Source organism: Podarcis erhardii (assembly GCF_964252035.2).
Source record: "Podarcis erhardii genome assembly, chromosome: 10".
NCBI classification, from domain to species: domain Eukaryota; kingdom Metazoa; phylum Chordata; class Lepidosauria; order Squamata; family Lacertidae; genus Podarcis; species Podarcis erhardii.
The window spans coordinates 54,191,951-54,207,967 of record NC_138500.1 but is presented as its reverse complement, the minus strand read 5'-3'; the positions used below and the strand labels follow the sequence as shown (position 1 = coordinate 54,207,967).

General features: G+C 40.4%; 1 protein-coding gene across 8 annotated transcripts in view; it reads right to left on the bottom strand.

Moving 5' to 3' along the window:
- FOXP2 (forkhead box P2) overlaps window positions 1–8,422 on the bottom strand; it is a 314,919-nt gene extending 306,497 nt beyond the window's left edge. For 6 of the 8 annotated variants that reach the window (XM_081877918.1, XM_081877921.1, XM_081877919.1 and 3 more), the window contains exon 1: window positions 8,170–8,421. The gene's annotated coding sequence lies outside the window, so the exon portion shown is untranslated. Of the gene's footprint in view, window positions 1–8,169 lie in introns of all 8 variants that reach the window. The other 2 variants (XR_014160507.1, XM_081877923.1) reach the window with 1 other exon arrangement.
- Window positions 8,423–16,017: the final 7,595 nt, after the last annotated feature.

Genomic DNA, 16,017 nt, shown 5'->3' with positions numbered 1-16,017 from the left:
TATGAATTGCCTGACCAGGATTATACACTACTGCATATATTCCTATATTCCTGGCCTGGTTGACAAAGACAAGAGCAGACTGCACAAGCATCTGAGATCCCAGAGGGGAGCTCGCAGCCATTTTGCTACTCCCTGGTCCTTTTCTTTGCAGCACCGTGCCAAGCTAAGACAGGAGGGGTTACCGATATATAGAGGGTTACCAATGCATAGATAATTGCCAAGAAAATCCAACACTGTCACATTTGATTTCAAAAGAGGAAACTTCCTCAAAACAAAGGCATTGGTTAAAAGGAAGTTGAAAGGGAAAGTCAAGAGGGTCAATCACTACAAAATGCCTGGGCTTATTCAAAACCACAATGAAAGCTCAGCAGGAACAGAAGTCTTGTCCAAGTGAGGGGAACAAAAAGGAACATCAAAGTCTTGAGGTACAACAAGGTTTCGATATTGTTTCATTTACCTTTCTGTCAGTCTCACCTGGCCGTGCATAGAGTAAGCATGTAAGTGGCCCACATGAAATGAAAGTCTGACCCATTCTCATCCCGACTAGTGAAAGCCAGTTGCAAGATGGTGGGTCCTGTATTATCTTGAACTTGTTCTTTTTCATTCAGGCAGCATGCCAATAGCCTCAAATCTGCAGGCAGCTATTACCCTGCCTCCAGCCTTCCTCTTTAGCTAGCTCAAAGTTACTAAAATCACACATCAATATCCTTAATCCCTGCTTTTCAAATGGTTTTCTCATCCAAATATACTCCATATATAAAACACATAAACCTAAGGATTTTAATTACTTCATTTTGTACCCACAATACATGTCATGTTTGTGTACATTTTGGTATATTGTTTTAACAAAGAGCAAGTCTGTTATTTGCTAAAATATTTTATTTATTGTATTCACAGTTAGATTAAGGGAGAAACACTGGGAATAGAACAGGATTCAAAATGCACAAAGGCCTACTTATTATATTTAATGTTTTTAAGCAGTTGCTTAGGTATTAGTCTTTTTTCCTTTCTCCCTGGAAAAGAAGCTAAGAGAAAATCTTTAAGGGGGGGGGAATACCTTATCTGCATTCCTTTTGCAATTCAGTATGGATGGACAACAGTATTTCCTAAATGTTTCCTATTCAGTGCTAGATATGTAATTACCTTTGGTTCATAGTCTAGACATTATTGCTTTGGTAGTATTTAAGACTCCTTGTAACATGCTTGCTGTTTTTAAGTAAGCCAGGCTAAATCTTGACCAGATAAATTAGCAAAGAATGCAATAAAAGCTGCAATAAAAAGAACTTTATCCTCCAAACCTTCAAGTTGCTGCTAAATGAGATTTCTTTGAAATGCAGATCAGTTGAACTAGATTAGTGAATTTTAGCTCCTGTCAACATCATAACAAAATACAAATACAATTGTTCACTGGCCTTATCTCCATGCTTCCATCTGCTGCCTTGTTATTTACTTTCCTTGATTTACTATGCAGATCTAAATAAGGCACATCAAGGAGGGCTTACAACACAATGGCTTCTTAAGCTTTACATCAAGGTATTTGAAACTGAAGCCCTGAAAGGGCTGCCATCAAAGACATATCTCTAATGAACTTCCATATCAGAGAAGGTTTGGTATTTAATACTGCTGTGAAAAGAAAAAGCTACAAATCAGAATGGCCTATGAAGGAAAATGCCTGCAAATCTTGATGAGATTAACACCTACCAGAATTAATAACCCAATAAAAATGGTATCTAGTTGCTTGAAGAGTTAAACTTCCAACCCTTGGACAAATAATGCTTTGTGTCAGAATGTCAAAAATAAATCTGTTGACAAGGTTAAAAGGTAAGATTTCCCCCCCTTTCTCCAACAAAAGCTCTAAATGCAGCTTTTCTCTCTTTTTCTGCTTATTCCATTAAGATGCACACTGTTGACAAACCAGAGCTCGGATAATTAACACCATCAACAGTATTACCATAATACTTCCTGTGCCATCAGAATCTTACAGTATCTGGGGTGGGGAGGGAACATCAACAACTTAAGCCAAAAGGACAGCATTTATTATTTGTTCATCTATTTTAAAAAAAACATTTCCACCTTCTCCTCCATGGCAAACAAACTATTGCAGTTTAGAGCTAAGAAGGGGGGGGGGGGGCACCCTGTCAATCTGTTTATAAATAAATACTGGAGTGTCATTTCTATATAACCCTGTAATAATCCCATTCACAAAACACACATATACAAAATGCATTTTTTAAAAAGGGAGACAAGTTGGCTTTTACTCTGCTTTAGTTCCCTACCTACTTTTTCTAAATACAATCCTGCAAAGATTTAAGTAACAGATAGGTAGCCGTGTTGGTCTGCCATAGTCAAAACAAAACAAATTCCTTCCAGTAGCACCTTAAAGACCAACTAAGTCAGTTCTTGGTATGAGCTTTCGTGTGCATGCACACTTCTTCAGATATTCTTAAGATTTAAGTAGTTTGAAATAATTTAGACACGCACACGCACTCACTTTTGCAGCAAACTGTCAGTGATTATATGGCAAATTCTTTTACTAAGCATCCCAGCCTACAAACAAATCACACTTTCACCACCACCACCTCTATTCTTAAAGAAATCATTTCAATCATTTATGTCCTTCTATAACAAGAGAAGATCCCACAAGCATGTTCTGTACTACGGATCAATCAGCTCCAAACCAAAGTAGACGTGTTACAGCTCTTGTGCCTGGGAATCACGCTGGAGGCTCACCAGATGATGAAAACTGAAGTATGCTGTGTATGGCTGCCCCACATGGCATCCATTAGCTTCTGGGCATGTCAAACTTCACAACTATCCTACAGTCAATGACAGCAGACAGCAAACACCTTCCCTTTTCTTCTTGCCTCCAAACATATACTTGACTCTCTACCCTTCTTCAAGATTACAGGCAGTCTTCCAGAAACAAAGTCCCCAAACAGAAGCAGTATCCCATGGCTATATGCTACTGAAATCACATTAGTCTTTTTTTGTTGCTAAATTTCATTTCATATGGTCCATGCTGCAGACTTCTTTACCAACACAAGAGACCACTTGCTTAATGAAATGTCAAAACAACAGATTTGCATATGCAAAAGCAGGTGCTGTAACAGGTTTGACTACTCCTGACCTGAAGCATGTAAAAGAGGTTCATGAGCAACAGCTCTCCCCGAGGTATTAGGGCTGTGATGGGCAGTCAAAACCTTGCCATCTGTAGTCCTGTTGCTCAGAAATGACAACCTGAATTAAATATTGGTCACCAGATCTTGTATAACTAATCATCGCAGCATCTTCATCCATATGTTAAATTCCCAGGATGGAAAAAGAAAACGTTCTCGAAATGGAATATCCACCAAAATACATGAAATATGTAGAAGACAATAAAAATGCTTCCTGCAAATAATTTCAGGGTGTTTGTAATAAGAATTTATATAAATTGCAACAATTTTATGATATTATTCATAATACACAAGGGCTGGTACACTTCATTAGACTCCTTACTTCCCTACAGACCAGCCTAGCCTTCGAGACTCTTAATAATGTCACATTAGCTGATGTTGCAAAATGCAGCAGCAGGTGAGAGGGCCTTCTCTGTAAGGCAGCCAGGTGTGGAATGCCCTCTCCTCACAAACTCAGTTGACATCAACCATGATGGATTTTATACATCTTGTAAATACATATTTACTTACTCGGGAGTTTGAATAAGGGTTTTTTTCCTGCTCTCATAGTGCTGCAATATAGCTCCTAATGTACTGTTACAGTGGTTTGGTTGTTTATTCTATATTGTTATGCCGTATCCTGCTCTGAGATTGATTTTTAATGGTGAGTTATGAATCATTTAAAAAATAACAAAGCTGTTAATGAATGGTCAAAATGTTGTGTGGCAGAGAATGTTTCAACACACATTTGGTAATTTTGTCACCATATCAATTCCTCCCACCCACCCCAAAAGACGTAAATTAGTTTGGTAAATTCTTGAATTCACGCTTGCCTTATTGTAACATTGCCTCAGCAAATTGTTTTGTTTGGGGGCAAGTTGACCTATTCAATTACTATGAAGTTCACAGTTATTCCTGCGTGTGAACTCACACCAAGGTGTATGTGCAGCAGGAAACTTTCAGTAACATGCAAAGATGCCATTACACAGAAAAGCCCCCTTACTGCTGCTTTTTCAGGGCATGCATTTGTCATGATTAAATCACAGATTTACAGCAGAAAGGTAACACATCTGGGAAAGTAGCAGCAAATCCATAGTCTTTGGTGTGTTACAGGCCAGGGTGGTGTAGTGATTAGACTGTTGGGTTTTGATCAGGGACCTGTGTATTTAAATTCCCAATCAGTCATAAAGCTCATTAGGTGAGCTTGGGGCTGTTACTTTCTCTAAGCATGGTCTACTTCAATAAAGTGGGAATCCCACCATGACTCAAGGGGTAAGGTACAAAAGTTGTTGACGATGACAGCAATAATCATGATAATGATGATAATAGTTTATGATCCAACAAGCCAGATGAAATAACAAAATAACTATAAAATAAGTAACTAAAACTAAACATATTAATACTTTTGCTCTACACATGGTTGAGCTAAATTTCTATTTTACCTCACAGAATCCACATTTTTAAAATCTATTTACTACTATCATCCTCATCATCAGATTCACTCTTAAAGAGACTCATCATTCAAAGTGTAAGCAAATCTCAATCATGCGTAAAACAGTTATTTATTAATCCATACACTTACGGTCATTTTCAGCAGGTTGGTGGTCTAATCATAAAAACACATTATTATAATATTGATAAATGTCATCAATATATGCAACAGGACCCAGGGCCAAGGTACTCCTAACATAACATTGGACAAAAGGAGAGGGAAAACATATATTCAGTTCAGTTGCAATACTCAGATTGGCTTTCAATAGGGAAAAGGATTAAAAGGTTGAGAGCTGGGCTGATTTTCACGTGTGGGAAGTGGGCAGGCGGGGGTCTATGCGCAAAGACCCAAGCTCCTTACTTCCAACATCTCCCCCAATGCATGGATGGTGAAGGGCAGGCACATCTTGCACACCTCTGTTCTCCTCCATACCATTACAACCATATTGAGAAGAACACCTGCAGGGGTATTCTACTGCCTTCAAATTATCAATTCAACTGTGTTCAAAGAGCATTGAAAAACTACAAGATAGATAGATAGATAGATAGATAGATTCTTTATTGTCATTACACAAGTGCAACATTGCACAAGTGCAACGAAATTGGATGCCATCCCTTAAAAACAACAAAAGCAAAACAACAACAACAACCAAACAAACCACATTCCAGCCACACCCACACCCACACCCATCAAACTCCCAGGTCACACTATCGAGTTACTGCATTTAAGAAGGCCACAGCTCTTGGATAGAAACTATTTTTCAGTCTATTTGTCCTTGACTTGATGTTTCTGTATCTCCTGCCAGAAGGCAGTAGTACAAACAGACTGTGTGCCGGGTGAGATGCATACAAGTGGTACAGTATGCAGTGGCCAGATTATTACCGTATTTTTTGGACCATAACACTCACTTTTTTCCTCCTAAAAAGTAAGGGGAAATGTCTGTGTGTGTTATGGAGGGAATGCCTACGGGTGGCATGCCTACAGATTTTCCTCCTCTAAAAACTACGTGCGTGTCAGAGCTGCCTCTAGGTCCCAGCTCACAGAGGAACAACGCCAGGCTGATGTTATGTACAAAAGTCTTTATTGAAGTTTAATTTCCATTTCAAAGCCAGAGCGTGCAGCCCTACGTTTAGACTCTAGATCGGCGAAGTCCCGTCTGAGTCTCCGCCCCTTCCACACCAGTTTAAGATCCTAGCCCTGCTCCACCTCCTGCGCTGCTCTCTTCTCCTCTGGGTCCTCCTGCCCTCTGGGGCATTGCCCTTTCTGGACTCTTCCGACGCTGAGTCGCTTAGCTGCTCCTCCCCCTGCCTCCGGCATGCTTTAGGACCCGGTTCCCAATCCTCACTCTCTGCTGTCCCGCGCTCCTGTACATTTGAACTTGCTTCTCGCGCCAACCCAGTGACCTTTCTCCTAACCGTTACACTACTTCTATCACTGCTTCCCTCTTCCGTGACACTGGCCGGATCTGACCTCCCTTCCGTTGTCCGACTCTCCGAGGGAGGCGTGGTAGACTCTGCCTCGTCTCCTCTCCCTGGTGGGGAAAGCACTGGCCCCGATGCCTGGGACTCTTCCCCCCCACTCTGCTCTGGTGGGGAAGCTGGTCCTGATTTCCAACTACTGCTCTGGGAGTCCCTGCTGCCCCCTTGCTCCTGGGGCGTTCCCCTTGGGACCCCCCTGCCCCTGGCCACTGGCGCTCCCTTCTGTGAATCTTCCGATTCGCTGGAGAGGCTCATGGAATCCCTCGGATCACTGTCCCCTCCTACGCTCCCTTCGGATTCCTCCCCCTCGCTCTCCATCTCCCATCTTCCCTGTGCCTCAGCTCCTGAGCCCCTGACAGTGCGTGTTATGGTAGGGTGCGTGTTATAGAGCGAAAAATACGGTAACTAGGAATGGCCCATGTTAAAAGTTCACCACTACAGTGGATGCTCAGGTTGCGAACGTGATCTGTGCGCGATTTGCTGCTTCTGGACATGCGCAAGCACGGAAACCCAGAAGTAACCCATTCCGGTACTTCCAGGTTCGGCACAGTGCGCAACCCGAAATCACGCAACCCGAAGCGTCTGTAACCCAAGGTAGGACTGTATCTACCTGACTGCTTCAAGGTTCAATTTAAAAGTGCTGCTTTTATCCTTTAAAGCTCTACATACCCTGGGATCTTTTCATCTAAAGTATGGGTCACCAATGAGCTCACAGAGGCATTCTCTGGCAATCACAAAGTCCCCTCCCCATGCTGGAAGTAGACTGTTGTACCCAAGTGCAGTGTATATTAGTTGTGGTGGTTTGCCACTGTGACCACAGGTCCCAAAAGGTTGGTGACCCCCTCCCATATTAGCCAGACTACCATTTAATTTAAGTAGTAAGAGGCGACTGTTCATTCTGCCCTGCCCTAAGTGGACAGACAAAAGAGTAGGCTATTGCCCCTGAATGTTTATCAGCAGTGATAGTTTAGGTCTCCAGCCCACCATACCTTTTAAACCATATGGGCTCAGATCTGAACACTTTTACATAATTACTTTTATAGACTAGGCTTGAATACATCGATCCCATCAGTCCATGACATAAATAGGTCAGAGCATCTTTACGTACAAACCTATTTACATTATATATTACAAATTATCACTTCTGAAAACGCAACCATATATTTACTTTTCTCTGATCTGAAAGCATGAACCTGACCCTTAGCGAACAGTGACTTGCTTTGGAGCTATGCTAGCAGAAGGTAGCAACATATGCCCCAAGCCCCAAGTTGGATGCTCTTTCTACAGTCCAATGTGCTTGTCAAAAGATGTTACAATCATAAATCCACTTTGTCTAGAAATACTTCATTACTCTACAAGGAAAAATATTTTCTTTTTTCCTTGTACAAACAAAGACGTAATGCATCTTCATCTAAATTTGATTTACGTATAGAAATAAGTGACAGAATTTTAAAATGCAATCTACTCGGCTTAATATCAAATTCTGATTGCTATCGTTTATTCTATTTTTGATACACCATTATATAGTTTTTTATTTAAAAAAACAACAAAGTAAGTAAGGCACACAACCACTGCCAAAATAATTCCCCTCTCCTACGCTCACTAATAAAAAGCTAAACCTGTTGTAGTTATTAGTATTATTACAAATAATATATTACTTAGGCTTTGGTGCATTTCTTCTTACAAAAAGAAATATTTAAATTATACATTAGGAAGCACCTCTCCATCAGAAACACTTCTGGAGTAAAAACCCAATCACCCTCTCTGTCAGTGAAGTAGGTTTCCCACAAACATGCTGGTATCAAAAGGAAGCCAGGAATGTGTCTTTGTATACCAACAGGTCACATACACACTGGTGCGGGTGTATAAATTTTGGTGATATGCAAAGTAACAGAGTAGCTTATAGCTAGGAAGTTAACTCCTCTTCTAGGTGATTGATAGCTTATTTGTAAAGACTTTGTAAAGAACTTTACTTTCATAAACATATAACTGAGAAGAATATATTTACAAAAGCATGCTTATTCAAACAAGGGTACATTCTCACTTGAATTGTAGATCTCACTCAGGCCTTACAGTTTCTTATGAACGGTTTTTACTTTCACCTTAGCAGTATTCTCTCTGTTCCTTACAGAGAGCTCCTGAACAGGTTTCTCCCTATTAACTTTTAGGGATCTTCCTCTGTCTGCCTCACTTCAGACAGATCAAACTGACACACAGTAGTATCCTGAGAAACCTCTCTCAGCAGCCATTCTCCCTCACACACAGAGAGAAGCAGAAAGACAGTTACAAAACAAGTTACTGGAATAACGGTCACAACATAATGGAATGCCTCTCTCACGTGACTCACAGTCATCCAATCACATGAGAGCTACTGACAAAGGGGGTGGGGAACCATGTTAAAAGTACACAGTAATTTAACATAAGCAAACATTCCCATTTCAGGAAATTAAACCATTATCCTTAACACACACACACACCACTTAAAATATGCTGGGGGATCTTGCATCGTATTTTAATTTTCCCAGAATCCTCCCTGCCCATCCCAGAATTGGCAGTCACAAATGGTTATGTATGTGTGCCACCCTCTAACTGTTGGTAGCAAAGAGCACAGCACTAGGTCTCCGCTGGCTAGGTCTGGGAGTTAGGTGATAGCCGAACCAACACAGCAACTTCTCTTTTTGAGACGGGTGCTGCCAGGTTAGATTATATGGGTAGCTAAGGTGATGGTTCTCCCTTGGCTCTCCCTTGAACTTTAGCAATGTAGAGCATGAGTAGGCAAACTAGGGTCCGCGGGCCAGATCAGGCCCAATTGCCTTCTGGATTTGGCCCACGGACGGTCCAGGAATCGCTGCGTGAATCGCCAGTGCGCGCATTCATTCCTGCTCCCTCCCTCTCCCTCACACGGCGGCGGAAGCTCCTCCCTCCTTCCTCCTGGCTTCTCTCCACCCTGCCTAGAGGAGGAAGGGGCTGGGCTTTGTTAGTGCCAGCAGCAGCAGCGCTCAAGCAGCTGCCATTTTAAGCAGCCCCTCTCCGGAGCCCTTTCACGCACCGCTCATCGTCCTTCCGCCACCGCCGCCAGCCCCTGCTGCTCACAAGACATAGGTAAGCAGCCACCAGGGCTCGTGGTACACTTGCATCATCCCCCCCCAAAAAACCATAATCTGGCCCCCCACAAGGTCTGAGAGACAGTGGACCGGTCCCCTGCTGAAAAAGTTTGCTGACCCCTGGTCTTGGGAGACCCACCACGGTCCCTTTGTGGAATGAAGCAAACCATTTAAGAAATGCCCAGGGGAGAAGGGAGCATGCAAGGACGAGTTTCATTCCAGCACCACCAAGCCCTGGTTTGGCCTAGCACACGAACAAGCCCACTGCCTATGTAAAAGCACAAAACTGAAACACTGGTTCTAGATTAGAACACTTCTTCTGCACATTTCTAAAGGCAGAGGCAACTAAAAAATAAGGATGATCTTACACGTGAGAGCTACAAATATAATCCTGACATTTTTTTTGAAGTCATGTATGGTTTCTTTTTAATACAATCTAATATGGGTTCTACTGCAGATTTCAATGGTTGTGATAATAATATCCCTGTTCCTCTGCCAATATATGCACACTGGGCATGTTTGTCTGTGTGTGCCTGTCTGTTTATCAAGTTCAGCATCATCTTGCATGTGAATACATTCAGATGCGTGTACAAAACACACTTTAAATTCAGCTAAATGTGTATTCATTGTGGGATTGTGGCAGCTCTGAAAAGGCAGCTGCAATATATTGTGTAAATATTTTTTTTAAAAAGCCCTGCCTGCAAAACTCTCAGTTGTAATAATTGTTCATTCTGGTTCATCATAGTATCTAAGGAGGAGTAATAATAAAAATGAACATTTTCTTACACCATCTGCACTAATGCTACAAACACTATTAGGAATATTTTCAAACATTTATAGTTAAGTTTTAAATGCTACAGCATTACATTTGCTCATAAATTTACAGTGTGCGCATATTTGTGTCATTTTCCTAGCATTTAACACCTTGGTTCTTCAAATTGGAGAACTGTAGGGTGCTTGCACGAAGGTTAAATAACTGAGGCACAAGTAACACATGACTTCATTTTGCAGTTTGCTAGATGTTTGCCTGTACATTTCAAACCCTTTCAGTGGGAGTCACAGCTAAGAGGAAGGCCAAGTGGTTGCGAAAAGTGGCTGAAATATTCCAGGGACTGTCTATGCTTCCCAATCTGTATTTTTCTACAGGAGAGATGACCACTGAGAAGGGGAGTGAGTTCGAATTCTGTTGGAGAACAAAAGAGATTCAAAAACTCCCTATTTGCCTTCTCCTATAAAGAGAGCTGAGAGGAACATGAAGAGGGACATATCCTGGTACTCAGGTTTGCCTAAGAAACCTTCTTCATCTAGCCATACTCCAATCTGAGGGTCAGTTAATAAATGTTTTTCCTCTGCAACCAAGAAACATTGAACTCTCCATTCCACAGTGAAACGCAAACTGAAATGAAGCTGCACATGGATTTCCATGGGGACCTTGCTGCAGCTGTAGTAAAGTACTGGCTAGTTAACACACCCTTTTCTTCATGAGTATGAGCCCAGTCACAGGTTAGGACAGATTACACGGAACTGGGAATTACTTTGTAAATCAACCCTACGGCCACAAGATTTTGTAATAAAACTCGTTAATTTCTACAGGCACAGATCTGCAAAAAAAATATAAAAAAAATCGCAATTGCGCAATTTACTCCTACCTTTTTGGTAACATTCTCCCACACCTCCTCCACTTTTTCTTTTACATCTTAATATTTAAAATTTAAAACAATTTTGTATTGAAATGTAAAGCCTTGGGTGGGTGAGGATACTGCAGAGAAAGAGGAGGGTCAGGGCAATGGGTGGAAGCTTCCCTTATTTTAGATCCGCTTCAGTATTTGTTCCGAATATCATTTGATGGATTGCATGTGTGAGTTTGAAAATGACATACTATTTCATCCTTTCAACCAAATGTACGTTTTGATAGGCATTTCCATCCAAGTGCACATCATATGCACATTTTACTGCAAGCAATGCAGTCCACACTAATTTTCAGGCATGCAACTCTTTTCTACAGAGATTAGGTAAGTAGCTCCATGGAAGCTACTAGAGATGGGCACGTATCCAAACCTATTCATCTACAAGGTATGTACAAACTATGCTTGGCCACAAATTAGAGAGTAACTAATTAAGCAAAATACACAACTTGGGGAGTAGGAGGAAGTTCTGACACAGGACTCATTCTCTTAGCTCCTAGTCAATAGCTTCATGTACGTGTGAACTTAAAAACTGACCTAGATATACATGTATTAGAGATTCCTTTACTACTCTTGTGCATGAAGAAAACAGCCAAAGGTAACACATGAAGCAGCACTGTGATGGTTTGTGGCATCCACTTAAAACACTGAACACTGAGGTGCTAGCTGTCACATGCATAAATCAGTGAACTCCTTTTACACCTGATGCATTTATGAATTATCTTTTAATCCATTGTAAGACAAGGTTAGGGGACGCGGGCGGCGCTGTGGGTTAAACCACAGAGCCTAGAACTTGCTGATCAGAAGGTTGGCGGTTTGAATCCCCACGACGGGGTGAGCTCCCGTCTCTCGGTCCCAGCTCCTGCCAACCTAGCAGTTCGAAAGCACGTCAAAGTGCAAGTAGATAAATAGGTACCACTCCGTCGAGAAGGTAAACGGCGTTTCCATGCGCTGCTCTGGTTCGCCGGAAGCGGCTTAGTCATGCTGGCCACATGACCCGGAAGCTGTACGCCGGCTCCCTTGGCCAATAAAGCGAGATGAGCGCCGCAACCCCAGAGTCGGCCACGACTGGACCTAATGGTCAGGGGTCCCTTTACCTTTACCTTTAAGGTTTCGTATAGAATGCAACATGCTCTGGTTTCTGATGTTTTCAAAAAGCAAGAAATTTTCTTTTAACTTGACTTGCAAATGTTTACCTTTTTAAGACAAGGTTAAAGTGTCTACTTATATCTTTAGCAAATAGCTACCAAATTCTGAATGGCAGAAAAAGATGTTTTTCAGACAAACTGTAGGCCCTACGGAAGGCATTTTACTACTCACTACCACAGCGCTAATGCATTTGCAGGTACACATTGGTGCGTACCTGTGCATCCTAGGCCCTCACAGCCTCTCTAAAACTGATTTGCGTTTTATAGTTCTGTCATGGATGCTACCTGCTAGACATGGGAAGAACAGAAATTTGCTTTTATAGAAGCCAATCATCCAAAGGAATGGATAAACTGCTTTTCCATTGGTTTGTTGATTCAACTTTCGCAAAGCACTTCAGGCTACGAGCATGCTCCTTTCCTGTCCACAGTTGCAGCCACAGTGGATTATGGCCAATGATACTAAACTTTAAAACACACTGCACTTATAACAGTTAACTGTTATTAAGAGCTGGGCAATTACATAATTTTGCAAATATAAAAACATCATTCACCCCCTCGAAATTTCAACCTGTGTTTTTAAATAAATGTTTTATTGGTTTTGTTTACTACTAATAAGTTTGTAAGATTTTCTCACACACACTTACCTTGTATCTGTTTTTATGTGTTGTGAATGCTGCACAACCTTGCTGTGGACTACTGGTTTTTCACTGCTTAGACATGCAGGGTCATACAGTACTGTTCAACAGAGATTACGGCTGTCTATCTACACAGGACCTACCATGGCATCAGCATATTTTATTACCATAAATCCTATTCTTTCATGCTCTCAAAGACCCTCATTCCTAGGTTAGTTCAATCTGCAACAGCAAGGCAATTAATAAGAAAAAGCTTCAAAAGGTCTATGGGTAGCATTCAGACAGGAAAGGTTTACAGTCTGTTATTTTAAAATGTTCTCTTTATTTTTCCTATTTATTTCTTTATGAGAATGTTTCCAAACTTGTCATAACATGACTAGCACCACTAGAAATATACCACTACAGAAACTTTAGAAATATTAGCAAGTTGTTCTTAGAGAGCACGGGGTCACTTGTATGCAGTCTGGCCCTGTTGTGGTTGTCCTATAAACAAATGGAAATATTTAATAAAAATATTGCCATGAACTGTAATGTCAAACCTAATCTTAATTTGGTCTTCAAATTACTAGTTCATCATTATCATTCTTTAGCAGGCCAACCTAAAAAAACACATGCTTCTGAAATTAATGGGTCTTAAAAAGTGCTTAACTGTTGCTCAAATGTGGCCTTAACGTCCAGCTGAAAATGTTATGTAATGCAGTAATTTACTAAATCTGCATTCAAAATCATAGCTATTTCAATTGCTTTTTTTCTGGAATGGGGAGAAAGTCCACAAGTTTATCTTAAACTTGGGAGTGTTTCTATAGGTTCAGAAACTATAAACTTAATGTGTAATACCCACGTCAAATGTGAATGCTAGCACATCACTGATGTCATGTGCACTGATGTCATTCTGCAAACTGTATTTTGCTGCTGCTATAATAACAAAAACTCAGCTACATCAGATTTCATGAATAATTAAACAAAATAAGTATGATTTAGGGTAATTCTTTTTAATTGCAGGTGATCCTGATGAGCTCCACAGATTTCCTCTCAGGATCAGTATAGTTTGTGGAACTGCCTAGAGGAATCTGAGATCCTCTCTCTAAAGGGATGAATGTCTCATCAAAACATCTTATCAAAAAGCCATTGTGTTTTGTTAAGAATTTTAGGGAGATTATGCACATTAGGGGAGAGGTAGTTAAAAAAAGGAATCACTAATTCACTCGATACTATATAAACTATTTTCTTAATTTCTTAATTACAGATTACAGAGCACAGATTAGTGTTCTTCCTTGAAATTTAGAAGACGGGCAAACAATATGTTTAAAGTAAAACCAAAATTAACATGCGAGGGTAAAAAAAACCTAGTTGATCCAAAATTGTCCCACTGATGTTATTATTTCAAAGTAATATTGCAAAGGACAGAGGGGAAATAAGTCTTCACAAAAAATGCATACAACCTTCAGTACTCAAGAGCTACCAAGGTATCTAGAATGAAGCCTTTTAGTTGTTGATGAAATTATTTTTTAAAAACCTTTAATACAAACCTGTCAGATCTCTTTCTACAGTATTAGAACACTACTCAAGTTACATCAAAATCTTTCTTATCCTTTCTTACGCATTTAAAGGTATTTCAAATAGGTTTTAAAAAATATTTTTGAAACTGTAATTTAAATTTATAATTTTTAAAAAACAGCCTTAAAACCTTTCCAGCTATCTAGAGAAAACAAAATCTCTCTTTAGACTACAGTCATAATCTAGTCTGTTAATATTTACCCAATTGACAAAAAAAAGTCATACAAAAAAGTGATCAAAAGTAGGCCTTTTCTCTTGTCTGTCTGCTAACAGCATATCCTGCTGTTCCCTTGCTCTTTTACCTGTTTTGTTCCCATCCTTTAACGCTACAACCATATATGTTGTACATTAACATCAAGGTGGGTGGAAACAAAAAGCCAAAAAGAGATAGGCAAGGGATCTGGAAGACAACACTGCTGTCACTACTGGTCAAATTGCTTAGTTTACATGACTTGGGAGTATACCAGTGTGTGACCTTCCTCTCCTCCCATGACTGCAGGTTTGGCAAGGCTAAATCTGCCTCCTAGCACTGTCAACACTTAGCAATGCTACCCTATGTCTGTTCTCCATGCCCTTTCCTCCCATCTGCTCCAAAGCCCATCCATGAGTATCTATCATTTGCCTGTGAGTTATGAATGCCTTACAAAAGGGTATTTACAAAGGCAAAGTTGTTATCATCTGAAACGGAAGCACCAATAGCTCAAGAGCGGCTGTAATTTCTACATGTATAAATCACCTTAAACATTTAAAATACACTAAATGAAATGTTATTTTGTTTTTACAGAGAGAAATTGTGTGTGTGTGTGTGTGTGTACATGTACCAGAAATATTGCTTTTCAAAAACTGACTACATTTAAGCAATTGAAATAACTTTTATGAGAAGCTGGTACCCACGTGGAACAAGTTATGTAGATTTCAAAAGGTCACAGCACTGAGTACATTTGGTAACGAATACATGGCAATTTAGCAGTTATTCAAAGATTAACAGAAAAATAAAAACAAACTGCAATCCAATCTACACAAACACACAGGCACAAACCCTGAATTGATACTGTGGCATGAATTCACCTGTACTGTAAGCAGAGATGGTCAAGTTCAATTAATTAGAACACATGAGCTCAGAAAGCTGTGATCACTGCTGTTTTAAATTAGCATGTGCAGTATGAATTAAGCATTTTCATAATTGCTTAGAAAGCAAGATGAATTAGGTGTAAAGGAGAAAACTGACATATCTTTGATGAAAAGCCAGCTTCCAAAACCTTTATAGTATATTGTATCAGTCCACATTTTTCTCAATTTTGCCTACTGTGTTATTTTTCTTCTTCTAAATAGGTATGATGTATTTAATGGTTTATGTTGCAATGCGATGGTTGCATCCGTAGGCTGAAGCATGCTTTGCTCTGACACATTCCTTTCCTCCCAACTGGGAAGACACACCATGGTTCATACGAGAGGAAAGTTCATAACGGAATAGGCTTATAATAATTTCTGTGTCTTTTTTAAAAAATTAACCGTTCCCAAGCTTGCGGGAGGGAAAGCAGTCTGTTCCCTCACTGGCTTGAATAGCAAGTTACTGAATAACCTGAGATGTTTCTTCCTTGAAAACAAGACTGCAATCTCAGAGCTAGAGTGACTGCAAAATAAGTGGGGGAATCCCATAGGTTTGGTTAGCCTTCAGGCACCCAAAGAGAGGCAATCTGGGATGTGCTGAGACTGGCAGGATTCTTCAAGCCTCTAGCATAGGGTGTGGTGGTGAAGTAAAG